The sequence below is a fragment of the Chamaea fasciata genome, unplaced genomic scaffold (genome assembly GCF_029207755.1).
Source record: "Chamaea fasciata isolate MVZ Bird 193981 ecotype frontalis unplaced genomic scaffold, bChaFas1.0.hap1 SCAF_51, whole genome shotgun sequence".
Taxonomy (NCBI): Eukaryota; Metazoa; Chordata; class Aves; order Passeriformes; family Sylviidae; genus Chamaea; species Chamaea fasciata.
The window spans coordinates 214799-231995 of NW_027094136.1; positions in this window are offsets into that span (position 1 = coordinate 214799).

The following is a 17197-nucleotide window of genomic DNA, read 5'->3' on the forward strand; positions in this document are numbered from 1 at the left end:
AAAAAACCCACGAATTAATCTCAAAACATTCACCTCAATCTCGTTCCACCATCCCTTCCCACCCCCTGCCGTGGGCAGGACACCCAGGCGACTTTACCTCTAGTTCAGTCAGGCCACAGGGATCCGGGGCAGCCACAGCTTCTCTGGGCCCTGTGCCAGGGCCTCAGCACCCTCACAGACGAGAATTCCTTCCCAATATCCCATCTGCAGCAGTCTCTCTCTTTTGTTTCAGCCTTACAGTTTTCTTGAAACTTAAATTTATGCAGGTATCCAAATACATTGGCAATTCCAGAAATTGGTAAGCACATAATATGGAAAGTAAATAACATTCTCAAGAGGGAGTTGCTCTGCTTTTGAGGGGGTGAAAAGAAAGGCTAGTGCTAGCAGAACTAGGGGGGAAAAAAATTGATTTAACTCTGTTTTAAAAGGCTTAAAGTACCCATACTGAAATCTTCAAGGTAAAAGTCCTAGTTACCAGGCTTACAAGCCTGATAGTTATCATCACACCATATTTCATGGTTCTAGTATTTTAAAAGTACTGCAGAATGCTGCTGAAAATTATTTTTATTTCAACTTGAAGTTCAATTATTCTCTCCCCTCACTGCCTGTGGAGCTGTTAGAGGCTTCCAGGAGGCTGGGGAAGCAGACTACGGACGGGTTTCATTTCCAGCCAGGTCACTTCCATGTTCTGCTGGAGTGGACTTTGAAGCCTGTGTCCTTTTCTTTCTCTATTATATCTGACAACTTTCCTCCCCCAAGTCTGCTTTTTGGCAAGACGCATTTATGGAGGGTCAGTCGAAGACCTCAGGCTCAGAAAAAAATCATCTGTTCTGCTGTGCTTACGTGTGCAACAGATGGGAGCAGCAATGAGTCAAGTAGTAACTTCTGAGCTGCCCGGTTTTTCAGTAAATCAAAATATTCTGTGATTCTTGCCAGATGAACTTATCATCATATCCAAGTTACACACACCCCTCTGGCATTTTCAAGGCTAAAAAACAATTCCTGGTCCCTTGCATGAACCTCAGCTCCCCCCCTTGTTCAAGGAACAGTTCTAGATACAAGACTAACTGAGCCAAGCGACCCTTTCCTGCCTCAGTTACGACCCCTGAGGCCTTTACTGTCCTGAACAGAAGGTAAACAGCCAAGCCCCAGCCCCGCAGTCCTGCCCAACTTGCCTTTGCTCCCAAACCTGAACCTTTTTCTTTGCTGTGGGATTCCTTACTCGTGCAATCCTGAAGACAAGTATCTGATTGGGCAGATGAGACCATTTCTAACACAAAAGCTTCACCGAGGTTTCTCTTCTGATTTCAGCCTTAAGCACTCCTGTCCTTCTCAGGAAGCCTCTATCTCCAGCCGTTAGCCATGGATCCTTGCTGTTCTCTAGCTGACATTGCCACCCCTCAAGTCTCTTGATATGCATTTACATCACTCCGTAACCGTGTCCTCCTGACCCTTCCCAAACTCAGCCTGATCTCCAGGCCTACAGCCTCTCCCTGCAGATGAGGGACTGTGAGAAGGGCTGCAGACAGACCTTTGCATGACCCCAGCTATACAGCCCATGCTAATCCCAGCCCAAACCTGTCCTGCTGTTGGGATACCCCACTTACAGTTACAGTAACCCCTGTGGTGGTTTCACTTCGCTTCATCTGTGAGTTGCAGTCTCCCACCCTTCACTCCTTTGGTAAGAAATGCATTAGTGTCTTAAAATAAATGTTTCATTTTATGTATAAATTAAGTATAGAAAGCATTCAGAGGGAATACATTTAATCCAAAATCACACCTTAAAACTGTAGCTCTCAATGTTCGCTCTCAGTTTACACAACTATTACACAGAAAAGTTTCCTTCAGTTTTTCCCCAAATTTCAAGTGTGATATAGAGCGCTTTGTCAAATCTTCCTGCTTTCCAGCCTTTGGCACCCTGAGGCATGGGATGACAGAAGGAGAGAGGGTGACGCTGCCCAGAGATGGGCTGACAGGACCACCTCCTCGGCACGGCCTCCCAAGAAGGGAATGCTCCCAACACTATCACTTCTTTGTCATCACATGTCCAAATGCCCTGTGCCCTGCACCTCCATGATCCTTGCTGGGATCAGCCCAGTGCCAGCTCACACACTTGGACACATTCATTGCAGAGCTTGAATTCCAGGAGTTTGGCATCGAGGAGTCCAGGGTATGTGCAAGGTCCGTGCATGGACCCAGGAGACGAGTGGGCTGGCATGGCTGAGGTAAAACCACAACTTTTTTAATTCTAGATGCTGTAAAACAAAATCATCTCTCCTCCTCTTCTTCCTCCTCCTCCAATCCCGTAGTTATTTCAGCTGGAGTGCAAGGAGTGCATTTTAAGCCTGACTAATGGCAATTTATCTTCCTCCCACGAGGAATATTAGAGCCTGTCGATATGGAAGGATCTGCCGACCAGGCATTATGAGCATCAGGGGTTTGAGTCAGAGCATGGTGAGACTCTGGAACTGGGCTGCATGCCCAGGTGCTGAAGATGGGTGGAAAGATCAGAAAAAAAGGGAAGAGGACAGAAAAGTGTCAATGAGCAGGCTGTGCAGAGCCAGAGGAGGCATTTGCTGAGAGCACCTCTGAGTATCTACTGCGATTCTCTGGTATTTCTGTGTACTGAAATCCTTCCCACCTTATACACATGGAATAATCTTCAAGCATCATCCAGTCTGAGTTTGACATAGTCACTGAGTCACAGAATTTACCAGGGAGCCCTTACAGTCTTGATGGGAAAAGCAGGCACTTACAAGCACTGCAATATCATTTTAAATTTTTGTTATATGCTTCTAATTTCACTGTGCTCAGGTCGAATTATCCTGAGGTCTGGTTCTCAAAACTATTAACTCTCACTGATTAGATATTGATATGGGCTATTCTTTTCTGAAACACCACCAGTTTTGCATGCCTTTGCATACCTAACTTGAGAGATCTGGAAGCCCGATTTTTTCAAGGCTCTTGGAAAAGCCACAGTTTTTTCAGTGTTTTGACATTGATTTTGTGGCTTTAAAAAGCTTCTGTCTTGAATTTCAAGTACGTAGTCATTGGTCATTTTGGAAAATCTTGTCTTAAATACTTACGGAAGGGGAACAGTGTCATGATAACGACCCATCAGAGGCAGGCTCATAAAACCGTAGTAAAGCACTTTGACAAAGAGGTTGATTTCCCTGACCGTGCTCCACCCAGTAACTGTGGCCTAATGTCCTTCCTAACTGAGGGGCAGGACACACAGTCTTTCCCACTGTGTCTTTGAAACATCATGTCGGGAAGTGACCAGGGACATTCTCTTGTTTGCAGCGTAAGCTCTCTGAGATGGGACATGCCTCTTACTTCATGTCTATACAAGTGCCAGGTGCACTGCTAGAAAAAATAATCTGCGTACCGGAGAAGTGCCAGCAAGACTGGCAGCATTCAGGGGGGTGGGGAGCGGGGACGTTCTGCTGCCTCTCCTGAGGAAATGGAGTGAGGTTTCATTCCAAATGAAACGTGAGGAGATTGGCTTTGCAAACTTCATGGGTCACATCTTCTGTCTCGTGAAGTGGTGGGGGTCTCTGTGGTGTTATGGCTAGTTTGGCCAAGGAGCAGCTCATGATCACCAAACTCAGAACTTGCTTAGCTCAGCTCACTCTCTCTGAAGCAAGTCAAAAAATAGCAGAAAACAGCAAATCATTCCCCTCCTTCTAAACCTGCTGGGTGGAGTACTTCACTCAGAATTCATTCCAATTTCTATTTACACACACAGGAGTGTTTCCTTGCTCTGGCTCACAGAATTGGTCCTCTCCAGTTCAAATTACAGCACACTTGAAGCTCTTGTTAGATCGTATCATCCATAGCACCTTGTGAGAACTTACAGCATCCTAAACACATTCAGAATTGGAAAAAACTGTGGAACAGGCTTCTCTACAACGATTTTCAGCTTGTATCCATAGGAATAGAGGTTGGATTGGGGAAAATGCGCTCTGTTATTTCAAATAATGAAAATGCAGTGATTACTGTAAAGTATGCGCTTTGTTTTAAGTGGTCTGACACTCATTTCCATAGAAACAGAGAGAGGATAACAGCCCACTTGTTTGAACTGTCCTGTGGATTCTGTCTGTGTCAGAATGCAGGAATATAAAGCTTTTAAAAATGTGGGAAAGGCCTGGGGTTTTGCTCTTAATTTTTTTTGTTTTTGTTTTGTTTTGTTTTGTTTTGTTTTAATCCTCAAAAGCCAAAAAGAACATTAGGGAACTTCTTGGAAATTTTATTCTGGGAGAATAGAATGAAAATGACAAATATCAGCTCTTAAAAAATTACAGGGGAGAAGGCAGGAAGAAAAAGCAGTAGGATGGGGAGAAGTGTACACACACACAGAAGAGTGAGAGAGTGTGTGTGTGTGTGTGTGTGTGAAAATGTATTTCTGAGATATTTTTCTGACAACTCTTGTTATTCTACATTAGATCTAGTGATTTTTTTTCACTAATAGAAGATTTTAGGCCATCTAACTGAAGTATTTTATTTCAAATTACTATTTTCACATTCACTTTCTTTATTTCACATTGTTTCCTTCTTAACTGACACACTAATTTTATCGGAATTTCCATACACTAAGCAATGATATGAGTTTTGAATTGGCAGTTTGGCTGAAATTCAGGGGAAAATGAATAACAAGGAGAAAAAGAAGTTAAGTGCTCAAATTTTGGCTTTGCTTTTTTAAAGCTTCCATGTAACAATACAATTCCTGCATTTCTGGCACAGTAAAATAATTCCTCCCCAAGTTCAAAAGAGAGAAACTCTCTGAAGCAGATGTGATATTTCTCTTGGATTCTAACTTCTGGACTTTCAAGTGATTTTTTTCTTTGGGGAAAAAATGAATCCAATTCCTGTTGCTCGTGAGGGAAGGACAAGGCTGAGATACTGTAATTCTACATGCTGAACGTGTCTGGATTAGTTATATTGTCTTCCAGCAACTGAATGTTGCCAGCTTGTAGAAGCAGCTTTCAAGGCTGTAGCAAAGAGGTGCATTCTGCACATCATGATAAACACTTGCTCCCTTCCTGCCTTTGTGTTTTACACTACTGTCTCCAAGTTTTCTATTCACACACTACCCATCACAGGGGATAGCAGAGATTCGCAAAAATACTTTCTATATTTTAGGGTACTTGGTTTTTAGGTTAATGTTGAATAGCAAAGTAGCCCCCATTCAGCGGGAAAAGAAAAAAAAGTGTATATATATATCTCAGTGCCATTCCACTGAAAGCATGTCTTCAGTTCCTGTCAGCCACAGTGTTCGTGAGTTTTCCTTCTCCACAGGAAGGCTTCCCTGGAAGATGTGTACAAGCCGGAGCACCCAGCTGCCTCTTGCGCTGTCGTTCAGCCCTCCCCGCTTCACCTCTCTGGAGGTTACCTACATTTCAAACCTCTCCCAGTTCAGTCATTCCACTTGGAAACTGCCTTGGCCTTTGGGTTATACTTGCACAGTGCCAAAAGCATACCAGGCTCATTCCTGCACTTTGGGATGGTCTTTTGCCTACAGCATCACCAGGCTAGAAAAAGTTACGTTATCTCACTGGGAAGATTCACAAATACTCATCAGGCAACAGCCCTGGCAGACCTTCTGATTCAAAGCCTTTCAAGCACAAGTATGGGATACTTCCCAGTTATTTTTGATGCTGTCTACATTCTTCTGCATTGGTTGAGCTTCAATGACCTCCCACAAAATTTGTTTGAATTTTAAAACCCCACTGTGTTAAGAGATTCTTCCCCTACAAAACTGGGGGACAGACAGTACAAAAGGTTTGACTGTAGCCATTTGCATTAAGTGTCCTTTGCAGGCTTTGACTATTTCCACCCACCCCTGAAAGAGCCTGGGAGACGGGCATTAACGGCCAATCATTAGGCAATGGCTTTTTGAGATAACAATCAGGCTTGCCTAGTATCAATGAGACCTGTTAAAATTCAGTCTTTGCCTTGCAGAGTCACTTTGTGTTGACATGTGGGATGCTGAGATGCGATACAGCGCATCCTCTTCCCCTAGGCAAGTTTGATCTCATCTTCTCATAATCTCAAAATTCTGCTTGTCCCTGCCATTGCCATCCTGGTTATCAAACCAGCTGTGCTAATTAAATGTGTCTTCCTCTCTGTCTTGTGTACTGCCACATCCCAGCATTCATTTCTGCCTTTGGCAGGACTGACCTGAGACAGCAAGTGCAGGAAGTGTCCAACTGAATGATCACTTTGAAGGCAAGGTCAAGGGGAAAAAGAAGGAGAGTAGGGGGAGACTACCACAAGTCTCCTTCCAGCTCCCCAGGTGGAAGGCAGAGGGTAACTGACTGAGTTCAAAGGCAAACACTGTCCTTATCTGAGGCAAGGGTTTCACCTGCAGACCTACTGTTTTCTCTGCCCATCTGTGTTTGCAGTTGCAGATGTTTCAGAGTGATTTTATACTGTTATTTGGGAATCTTTGATCCCATTTGAGTTCAGTAACACTTGATGGAATGTCCCTGACCTCAGACAGGTTCATGTGAAACCTGTTTTGCTCTTATCTGCCCAAGACTAAGGAGGAATAGTCTGATATATGTGATACTCAGTTGTTTTTCTGGGTGTGAAGAGGGACAAGGTGAGGAACAAAAGTGGATTCAGATTCAAACGTGAAGACCAAGTTGGTCAAAGTTCAGTGTAACCTCTGAAAAGAGGTGCCAGACTTTGGAAATTCAAATCTGGATGCATTCCAACTTCAGCTGGAACAGGAGGAGAGGAATAGTTTTAACACAATTAGTTTGGTTCCATCGTCTTTCACCTACTCACTCATGGGGTTTTGGTTTTGTTTTTTTTTTTTCAGGAGAAAGATCAGTGTGAACATGCATAGCATAATGTAAACAGTTGGATATTCATGTTTACCCACTGTATACCACAGCACAGCCCCAGGAAGAAAAGATGCTTTCATTCCCCATTTTCAGAGTTGGTTCTAAGCTCTCTTTCCTGAGGACAGCTCTTACAGGAACTGGGAAATGAGTGTCCTGATTTATCCCCTTGAGTCCCTCATACCTTAAAAGAAGCACCAAATTACATTTGAAGGTAGTTTAGCAGGTAGTAATGACAATTTGCTTGAACTTCTCACCGGTTCACTTTTCTGTATCACAAAAGATTACAGGGAACAACTTGGAACTCTCTCAAAGTAACTTCAAGATGTTTCCCCACTTTGCAGTGAAGGTTTTAAGCCAAGCCTACACACTTCAAACTCAAGACCCGCTGGAGTCGGAACGCTGCGGGGATGAGGTAAGGTGGTGTCACCGGTGTGAGGAAAGAGAGAAGGTCCTTTTGCAGCCTGGAAGAGTCAGTGCTGTTTGCCCACTGAAATCCCTCATCCAGAGATCCTGTCAGGCGTAGGTCCCAGCTGGGTCCCCTCAGAGACCCGTGAGCCGAGGTGTAAGGGCTGCAGTGGCAGACTTGGCAGGGTCTGGCATGAGGGCCGAGGGCATCTGGAGCAGGCAAGGCAGGGAAGTTGGGCTGCGGGGGACGGGGAGTGATGGGGAGCACCTCGCACCTGTCTCGGGAAAAACACAAGCGGGGAAACGCGGTCACGAGTCGCAGTGTGTGTAAGTCTGTGAAAGTCCTCCAACCATTGCCAAGCAAGAATGATGGGGGAGACGGTGAGATCGAGCCTCTAGAGCAGAGGGAGGCGCAAACTTCTCGGAGAGGGGTGGGGAGAGCCGGAGAGGGCAGGCGAGGTGCAGCCAGGTCTGAGTCAGCCCGGCCGCACGATGTGAGAGGAGGGCAGTGCCCGGCACGGCACCGCCAGAAACCCGTGTCCCTTCACGTCTCTTCCCCACCGCCCCCGCGTCGCGGGCGCCCACGCCCGCTGGACCTGCTCCTGCCACGGCCGCTGGCAGGGCTGCTCCGCCCTCGCCCTCCTTCTGCCCCTTCTCCTCCTCCGCCCGCACGGGGCAAGGGCAACCCCGAGGGTGCCCGGAGGCCCAGGGGAGATGCATCGCCAGCCGGGATCGGCAGCACCGTGTGAAGCGGCGGGGCTGCCCCCCGCCCCGAGCCGCCCTCTCCCGCACCATGAGGGACGGGGATGCGGGGCAGCGCCCACGCCGCGCACAGGCAGAGCCCGGGTGGCTCCTCCGCCTCCTGTCCTGCGCGGTCCTTGTGTGCGGGGTGGAGGTCGCGGCTCTTGCCTTCTCAGGTATGGGGCGGGCACCGAGTGACGGGCTCCCGGGTGCGGGGGGCTGCGGGGCTCTGAAGGGATGGGCAGAGGTGGACACGGCACGGGCAGGGTCTGGCGGGGGCTGTCAGCCCCCCGCAATGCCCCGGGGGGACCCGCCACATCCAGGGCAGGGGCCGCGGGCTCCCGGCCGGAGCGCTCCGTGTTCCGTCCCCGCTCTGCGGGGCCGTGTCCCGGGCCTGCACCCCGGGGAGCGCGGCTCCAATGCGCCGCAAAGGCAGGAAGGAGGAGAGGGTTAAGGGCTTCCAGAGGGGCCGGGTGGGAAGGGACACGAGGAGCTGAGCGGTCGTTGCGCGGTGGGAACGCTGGGTGTGGATCGGCCAGGCCCTGACCAAAAGTGCGTGGAAGTCCCTTGAAAGGTTCCCACTTTCTCCTGGAGACTTGGAGTCGGGCCCTGGGGAGCGGACAAGTGCGGCACTTCTCTCTGCTGGGAGGGAAGCCTCGTAGCACCAGGATGAGGGGAATCCCTGCCCAGGGAGCTGAGGCACCAGCTCTCGCCCAGAAATCACAGACGTGATCCCTAGGAAGGTGCTGCATCACTGCAAAGTGAAGTGACTGCAGGAACTGGGAAAGTATCCTTGTTTCCATCAGGATGAGGAAGAAATCTCTATTCTTTGTGAAAACTGCACTCTTGAACCTTTTCCAGTGCTCCAGGACATCCCACTGCTGTTAGAAAGTTATTTAGAAGAGCTGTTTCTATGTGTCACAGGGAGCACAGCATATTCCTGGCAGCTGGAAGCTTATGGAACTGCCTCTAGGGCAGAAAGCAAACCTGACCCGTATTGAACAGAGCAGAACTTCCCAAAAGTCAGTCAAGTGCACTGGAAGAAAGTTAATATATAATTAATAGCCAAAATGTGTTGTTATGCACTTTAAAATTGTTTGTGTTGATACAGTTCAAAATGCTGGTCATGGTTCTGTAGAAAATATTTCCTCAGTAAGAGAAAAATACAGTTTGTAATTTCTTAAATTGTGTCCGGCTCCAGAAGCATGAAAATTTCTAAGCAAGCAGCCAAAAAATATAAAGACCAGAATTATGTGCTTGGATAAGCTACATTTCTCATCTTAAATTCCTTTCACATGTAAAAGGCTTTTAAATGCTTGCTGTACCATTCTTTGGGTTTTTTTACTTAACTGCTGGTTTGGGATGTTAGTTTTGGAATCACACGGTGGTTCTCCACAATAACATAAAACAAATGTTCAAATTGTCCCTTTCAACTAGCCACTGAGTTAAAAATTATCCCTTTATGTAGGAAAGTTCCTCTCATAAAAGTCTGTTCATTTTTCAAATGATGTTATTTAGATAAGGTTATCTGAGATTAATTTCAAAAGCACAGCTCTCTTCAGTATTCATTGTGCACTGAGCTTTCCAAATAGGTAGAATGACCAGAGAAAAAAGTTATCTCACACCTGAGATCAGTATTAAACATGATATGCAGAGGTATCAGTAAATAAGACATAGAGAAGGACAGCAGATTCCAGAATTCCCAGCAGACTGGGAAGTTCCCAGGCCAGAACAAAATCTGCTCACATTTTACTTTTAAGTTAGAGATCTAGTCTAGAATGACAGAAAAGACTAAAACGTTACCATAACCTTTTTAAACAATGCATCCAGAGCATAGGGAGAAGTGTTCAGCTGCTTCAAAACCAGGTGCTGTGGACCAGGAGCTGCCAGAGGTGAGACAGAGCCCCGCACTGCCATCCCCAGGCTGTTTAGCACTGTTAAAGAATTACAAGCTCCATAACAGCGGCTTCGAGAGGAGTTTGTGGAGTTGCTGATTTTCCTTATTTGCTCTCTCCCTCGGCAGGAACAGCAACTCAATTTTCCTGAACTCTGCTGAGTATACATGGCCACAAACCTGGCCTGTTTAAAGCGCCTTGCAGCTGCCAAGTGCAGTGAGGCCTCCACCCCAACAGCCTAAACCCTTTTCCTCTCTCCTCCTCTCCCCACCATTCTGACAACTTTCCAGAGTTCCTTCCTAGACTGCTGGAGGCTTCCAACACCTGCCCGTGTAATCTCTGTTGTTCCCTTAATGCAAGTGTTAAATTGTGCCAGCAGTTCCGCCTCGGCCTAAGCCCATTTGTTCATCACCAGACCCCAGTGTTTGCTTGTAACAACCCAAAGATGCTCCCTCATGGGATCTGTTTGATGCACTGCAAAGGGGAGCAGGGAAGAGCGTACAGTGAAAAGTTATTATTACTATTTATAAGTGTGACTTGTACTTGTGGTCTGTATCCTTTCTACTGCCTAGAGGCGCGGGTTCTTGCTCTCATCTGTCTAGCTTTTAACTATGAGGAAAAAAACCCCTTGGTGTATTTGTTTGTTTGTTTGTTTTAAAAGAGACATTTGTTCACTGTGCTGTAACATTTTGTGGATTGGTATTTTCTAGGGAAGAAAAATGTTCTGAAGTAGGATACCATCAGCAGTTCAAAATTCAACTCTGTGAGAACAACTCAATTGAGTTTCTCTTATTGGAAGTAATGTTGACACCATGAAATCCACATAATTATATTTCTCTAGCAGCTTGAAGCAACAGACAAATTGTAGTGGTTTGAAAGCAAAAAAAATGAGAGGTTCTAAGTCAGAGATACAATTTAATAGGAAAAAAGGAAAGAAAGTAAAATAAAATAGATGCAATAATACAAAAGACCACTGACAGAGTCAGAATACAACCTGAGCGTAGTGATGGAAGCAGTCCAGATGAGGTGGTCTTCCTGAAGCAGTGATCCTGTAGAAAGGTCTGGTAGCTCGGGTCCTCTGGGAATCCAGTGGGTAAGCGCCCCTCTGGTGTTCAGAGTCTCAGCTTATATCCAGGCTGGAATGCTTGGTTCCTCCCTCTGGGCGGAGCATCCCACAATGGGATGGTGCGTCATGTGATAAGGCCTGATGGGCCCATTAACAGGAGGTAGTCCAGGAGGGGGCTATCTGTGAGCTGTGTAGCAAAGGTGCTGATGGCCCATTAACAGAAGATAAGCCAGAGTGGAGGAGGCAGGGAGCACTGCCTCACCTGGTTTCAACAGATCATGAAGATGGTGATAGAATATACTTCAACCCAGGACACTGGGACAAGGGAGCTCTCTCTGCTCGTGGTACTGAGGGATGTCCAAGTGCCAGATACTGGCGTGGGGACCACAAACCATCAGGTCCTGTGTCCTTTGGGGCCCAGGCACTGTTGAGACTGGTGTGTGTGCACACAGCACTGGTGTGTGTGGGGCTGGGTGTGACCACCAGGGAACATCAAACCAGAGCAACCAGAGAGCAGCAGAGGCCTGGGAGCCACTGAGTGAGATCAGCTCCTGCAGGGATCTACATGGTCTGGGTGTCTGTGCAGCTCTGCATCTCATCCTGCCATGGCAGAGCACACAGACAGCCCCTCCCTGTGTCCCTTTCTCCACTGACTGTGCTTTGGCCTGACCTGGAAACCTCCCGAGGTCCCTCCCAGGGGGAGTCCCTGTGCATTTCCCTCCCCCATGGCTCTGCCCTTCCTGATCCTTTGGTGTTTTAACAGTGGAACATGGTGCCCAAGACGGAGGATGGAAACAAGCTGTCTGTAGCCCTTGTAAATCTCTTCTTTCCCTTTGCTCACAGCTGATGACTCTTGGCTGACAGGGACGAGCTGTAGTCTCTGACTGCTTTGTTCTGTTTGACTCGAGGTGAAAGTGTTGACATCTGGCCAGGCAGCCTGCAAAGGCCTCCTGCAAATGACTGAGGAGGAGGAGCCCCAGGATCGGTGTGAGCCACAGGAACTGGCTCCACCAGAAGTGCTGCCGGTTGAGCATGACCTGAACGTGGTGGAGGACAAGAGCACTCCGTGGGAGGAGGTAGAACATTTGAACAGGGAGCTGCAAGAGTGTCTGTAGCCCTTGGAGGGGGAAAAGAGGGAGGAAGTGGAATATGGTCCTTGTAGCAGTCCTCCTTCAGAAAATCCCTGAAAATGGAAGATGAATCTGGCCATGAACTCCAGTAACACCAGCCTCTGGCTTTGAGCCATCCAGTCAAAGGGAAGTGGACGTGCAAAAAATCCATTTGAAGAGCCCTGCGTGTGGCAGGCTGACAGCATCTTCCTAAGGGCTGGCATTTGGAATGGCATCTCAGGGTCATCTCTGCCAGCCACCTTTCTGAACCAAACTCATTTCTTCTCCCAGATCTACACAGGCTCTTGCACCAAACCAGCTGCAGCAGGAGCATTGTGTCAAGGAGCCTTTGCTCCCCAAGCTGAGACGGTGATCCCGGGCAGTCGGTTCATCTCCTGCGCTGACACAGCTGCTGCTCAGCAACAGCAGATCGAGGAGGACTCCCTGGAGCTACTGAGTATGTCTTGTGTATTTGTTGTCTGGAGGATAGCGTATTGTGCGCACGTGGCAGCGTAGCTGGACCAAATGTTCCTCCTCAGTTTGATATCACAGGGACATTTAGGATTCCCCAGAGGAACTTCTGGAGAAAATCAGTCTCTGCTGGCCATTTCTGCTTCAGAGCTGTCTGTCTGTCTGTCTGCTTGTTGTTGTTGCTGTTACCCAGCTGACCACAAAGGGTTCAGAGCCCCAGCAAGGGGGCTGCATTTTTAGGTATCTCCTGCAAGCTGGGATCTCTGCTTGAAAGTCAGCATCTGGAATTTTGTTTTCCTCAGGGACAATTGTGAGCATGGAAAATCCCATGAGAAAATCCATCAAAGTCAAAAATATCGGCAGCGGGTGAGTCCGACCACAAAACCATGGGCCAGGTGTTTTCCTGGTGGAATATCGATCAAGTCTGAAGTCAGGCAAGCTGCAAAAATGTTCAGACACTGAGGCTAGACTGTCCCATCTCTCAGTACCAGTCAGAATTTGTAAGCGTGGCCAGAAGGCATTGTCAAATTGTCAAATGGTCACACTGCCAAGGTCTTGCCTGCAGTAGGCAACAGGACCTGGTAGATCTCCTGGTCTCTCAAGTGTGGGACAACGGTGTGTTTATTTCCTCTTCATTTTTGTATATCTATAATCAGCTGGCCACACGTACAGAGGGAGAAGAATCTTGCTTGCCTGAAAGAGAAACCTACCCCCTATCATAACTTTCTTTCCAAGAGTTTGCTGAAGGAAATACTCCATGGTCAGGATTAGAACTGCATAATTTAGAGACTGAAACCCGAGAAGAAAGAAGAAACTCTCCTTCTGAGCTGAGGCAGTAATCCTCAATGCTTCAGGCCCAGTGGCCATGCACTTGAGAGCAAAATGCATCATCTGCCTTCTGACAGAGCCCTTCTGCATCCTGCAGGTTTTAGGCATTTCCAGCAGAGATCTCCAGTCTGGACTGGCTTGCACTCCGAGATGTAAACGCTTTCTCCTTTCTTTGTGGCTCTTTTGTTTCTCGGACTTTTGGAGAGGTTTGTAAAGCACTCGACACTGCCACAGGAGGAGAGATAAATGCCAACAGCCCCCACAGACTCTGCTGTTCTCAGGGGCTTTCCTCTCTGGTATCAGCTGTGGCTGCAGCTTTGGGTAGAGCTGTGTTGAAAAGACACAAGAAGCACAGACTTGTGGCAGCCTGCAAATTGCATTTGGGACAGTATTTGTCCTTCTCAGGTGCCAGAAGGAAGGCAAGGAGGGTAGTGGTTCCTTTCACAGAAGGACTCGCTCACTTGCTGAATTGCTAAAACAAAGGTGGTGCCTCCTCGAGCATCTCCCTGCTCTTTAGGGCTACAGTTTGAGTCCTGAATTTTCATTTCTGCCTGCCAGAAAATACATCTGAATGATATTTGTGGGAGCACAGTACCTCTGAACGACGGAACCAATAGGATTTCTGCAGAAGCCATTTCATATTTACATTACACTATGTTTATAGATTGTAAGACCACTGTTCACACCTTCATGCCTTTCTTGATTGGTTCGTCTGCTTTGTTGGCTCAGCACACGTGCCTTAGGCAATTTGATTGGCTATAATTCCGAGCCTTCATGGCCTCTAGCTCATTCTTCTTGTCCTGATATTCAATTTCCCAGGCTCCTCTTCTTTTTAGACCAGTTTGTGTCTCTGTGGCCTTGATATATTCCCAAAGAGCTGCTACTTGTAACTAATATCTCTAGGTGGTAGTTGGGCTTGAGCACTTTGTATTCCAAGTTATGCAGATACATTGCTGCAGATACATTGCTACAGTTAGTGGTAGCTCCTCAGGCACCTGCAGTGCTGATGGCTCTCTCTTCTGCTGGAGAAGAGGCCAAAGAGGAGCAAAATGGGCAAAGTTACCACAACCCGACAGCTGTGGTGACAGCAGAGTCAGATTTTCCTGAGATAGTAAATGCCAATTCTGGAGGGTGCTGTCTTTAGTGCAAGGCAGAGGTGCAAGTTTCTGCCCAGCCAGCACTTGCTGCTGCTGGCTAAGGATGCTGAGTGCTGCAGTCCTGCCAGGACCTAGCATTTGCCCCAGCCAGTGCCAGCTGGGAAATGGGCTTTGATCTGCCATGTTGAGGCACCAAAGGGCTCGTGCTCCAGGTGAGCATCTGGCGCAGTGAAGCTCTATGTCTTGGCTTCTGCAGCGCTCTAGCCCAAGGGTGCATGGGCTCCTTCTGGAGGTCACAAGGTTTTGTTTGTTTGTTTTCCCATTTGGGACCTGTGTTTGGCTTGTGGAAGTATTCTGCATTTTTCTCGAGTCCTTCTTCACTTCCACAGAGACATCAGGCTTTTGATAAGTCTCAGCTATTCCTTCTGTTCTCCATAACCAAAGCTGTGCCATACCACAGGTGGTGCCTTCAAAGTGACTCCAGTTCCAGCCTAGACCTCTCCTCTTCCAGACGACTCCTTCCCCAACACGCCCAGCAACACCAACCCCAGCTCAACGCCCTGCCAAGACCCGCAGCTGTCCCCATCCCTCCGCAGAGCTTTCCCACCCCCTGGTTCCCTGCACGTGCCGTGGCATGGCACTCAGGAGGATGTGCTCCAAGGCCTTCCCCGGCAGCAAGCTCAGGCTGCCAGGCCTACGGTTCCTGGATCATCCTTCCCACCCACCCTTCCCGTGCTCGGCTGTTCCATTTGCGCTCAGCTCGGACTTGTCCGCTTAAGCAGGACTGCTGGTAAAGGATGGAGAGCAGCCTGGCAAGCTCCTTCTCCAGCTCCCTCTTTACTCTAGGGGGAGGTAGAGCATGCCACAGGAAAGCAAGCAGTGCCAAAAGACTTGGGCCAGCATCAGGCACATTTAGGAACCAAACAAGGCCTTTGTTTGATGTAAGGAAGCACAGGCAATTGACAGAAGGAAAGAGTACTTAGCACAGATATCCAGAAGTACTAAGCACCAGTTAACATAAGAAAAACCTGGAAGCCTAACTTGGCAAGAAAGTGACTTGACAAAAAGCTTTAGACATAGCCTTGGGGAAGACCTAAGGGCGGCTACAGAATCAGCCCTGTGCAGGGAAGGGGTGAGGAAGATGAGCTGCTTTGGTGCGCTGAGACTCCTCCTGGCCAGCAGGTGGACATTAGCTTCAAGTCTAGGATTCTGACGCAATGTGTTTCTTTCTAAGCCCCTGCCTATGGAATCACCTCAGCAGTGTAAAGACGGAAGGTATTTTTGACAGAATTCCTACAGAAACCCACTGCAATTTGGACGTGGCACAGAAGCCTTGTGGTGGGGTGCAGAGCCCTAACCTCCTGCCAATCAAAGAGCTTTTGGTGGACAATGGATTTGTCTGCTGATTTCTTTGAATTCTAGAGACCTCTCAGGACTGCTCTATCCTGAGGGAACGCCCTTGGCCTTGACCTGTAGGCACCCGCGCAAGCTTCAAATCAGCTCCCTCAGCTTCCAGGACCTCTCTTGGCCGGCATCCTGACGGGGATGCAGGACTGCTGCGATGCACTGCTGGGACCCGGCAGGACAGGACCGGCTGTCTCGTGTCCACGTAGCAGCACCCCCTGACACAGCCGGGGTCATCCCGAAAGTGGACAACGCTCACGTGTCTGCGGAGAGGGGCAAGGAGCGCTGGGCTCCTCTCAGGGTGTCTCAGCTGGGCCTGCTCCACAACACGCCCCCATTTGAAGGCCTGCTAATGCCCAGCTGCCAGAAATGCCTGCCTTGTTCTCTCCAAGATGCACAGGGAGAGCCAGTGAGCATGGCGCCTTGGGAGGCAAACCTTCCAAGCCTTTTCTGAGGCCACGGACACCCCAAGATCAGCCAAGACTCTCCGTGCCGCCTGGCCCACACAGCCCAGCTCGGTGCGGACCCTCTGGGCCGCAGCAGCTTCCAGCAAGCAAGAGGCAAATGCATATTGCCAAGAGTTGAAACACAGCAGACAGGTAAGATGTGAGAGGTGTGTGCGTGAAGGCCTTTGAATTCACAGCTCTCAAAGACAGCTTTGGGGCTGGCAGCTGGACAGAGATGCTCCTGCTCACACCTGTGTCCAAAGGGGGGGAACACACCCCGGTGCAGGTGCTGGCCTTGGTCTCCGCAGGTCCAGGTGGATTCCAAACCCGCTCTTCACAGCCTTCTCCTCTCCTTTGTCCATCTGCCAAGTGCAACGGGCCTCAAGGACTGAAAGGACCACAGAGAGCCAAAGCAAGCCCCTTTCCCCCAGAGGCGTTTCCCCAAATGTGTACCTTTCCTGGGGAACACCAACACACTCTTAAGAAACCCTGGCAAGGCTGAATTCCTTCTGGTGCTTTCTGGACAGGCGCTCCAGCTCTAGCTGGGATTTCCCCCAGTGTGATTCCAGGTGGAGGTTCACACACGCAGCCCCAGGCCCTCTACAAACACAAGCTGCCCGCTGCCTCTTCACCTGCCTTGACGCCTGCCTGCGCTCACAGCAGCAAAACCAGGCTCTTCCCGGCCAGAGACCAGAGCCCTGTTCCCGCAGGACGCTCTTGCCAGCATCTTCCAGGACTCTCCGCTGTGCACCCAGCACTTTTCATGCCCGCTCTCCACAGCCTTTGGAACACAGAGCACAGCCTGGCTGACGCTGCCATCAGCACACCCCAAACACAGGCGGAGGAAGGAGAAGCAGGGTCTGCTTTGTGGCCATGCCCAGGAG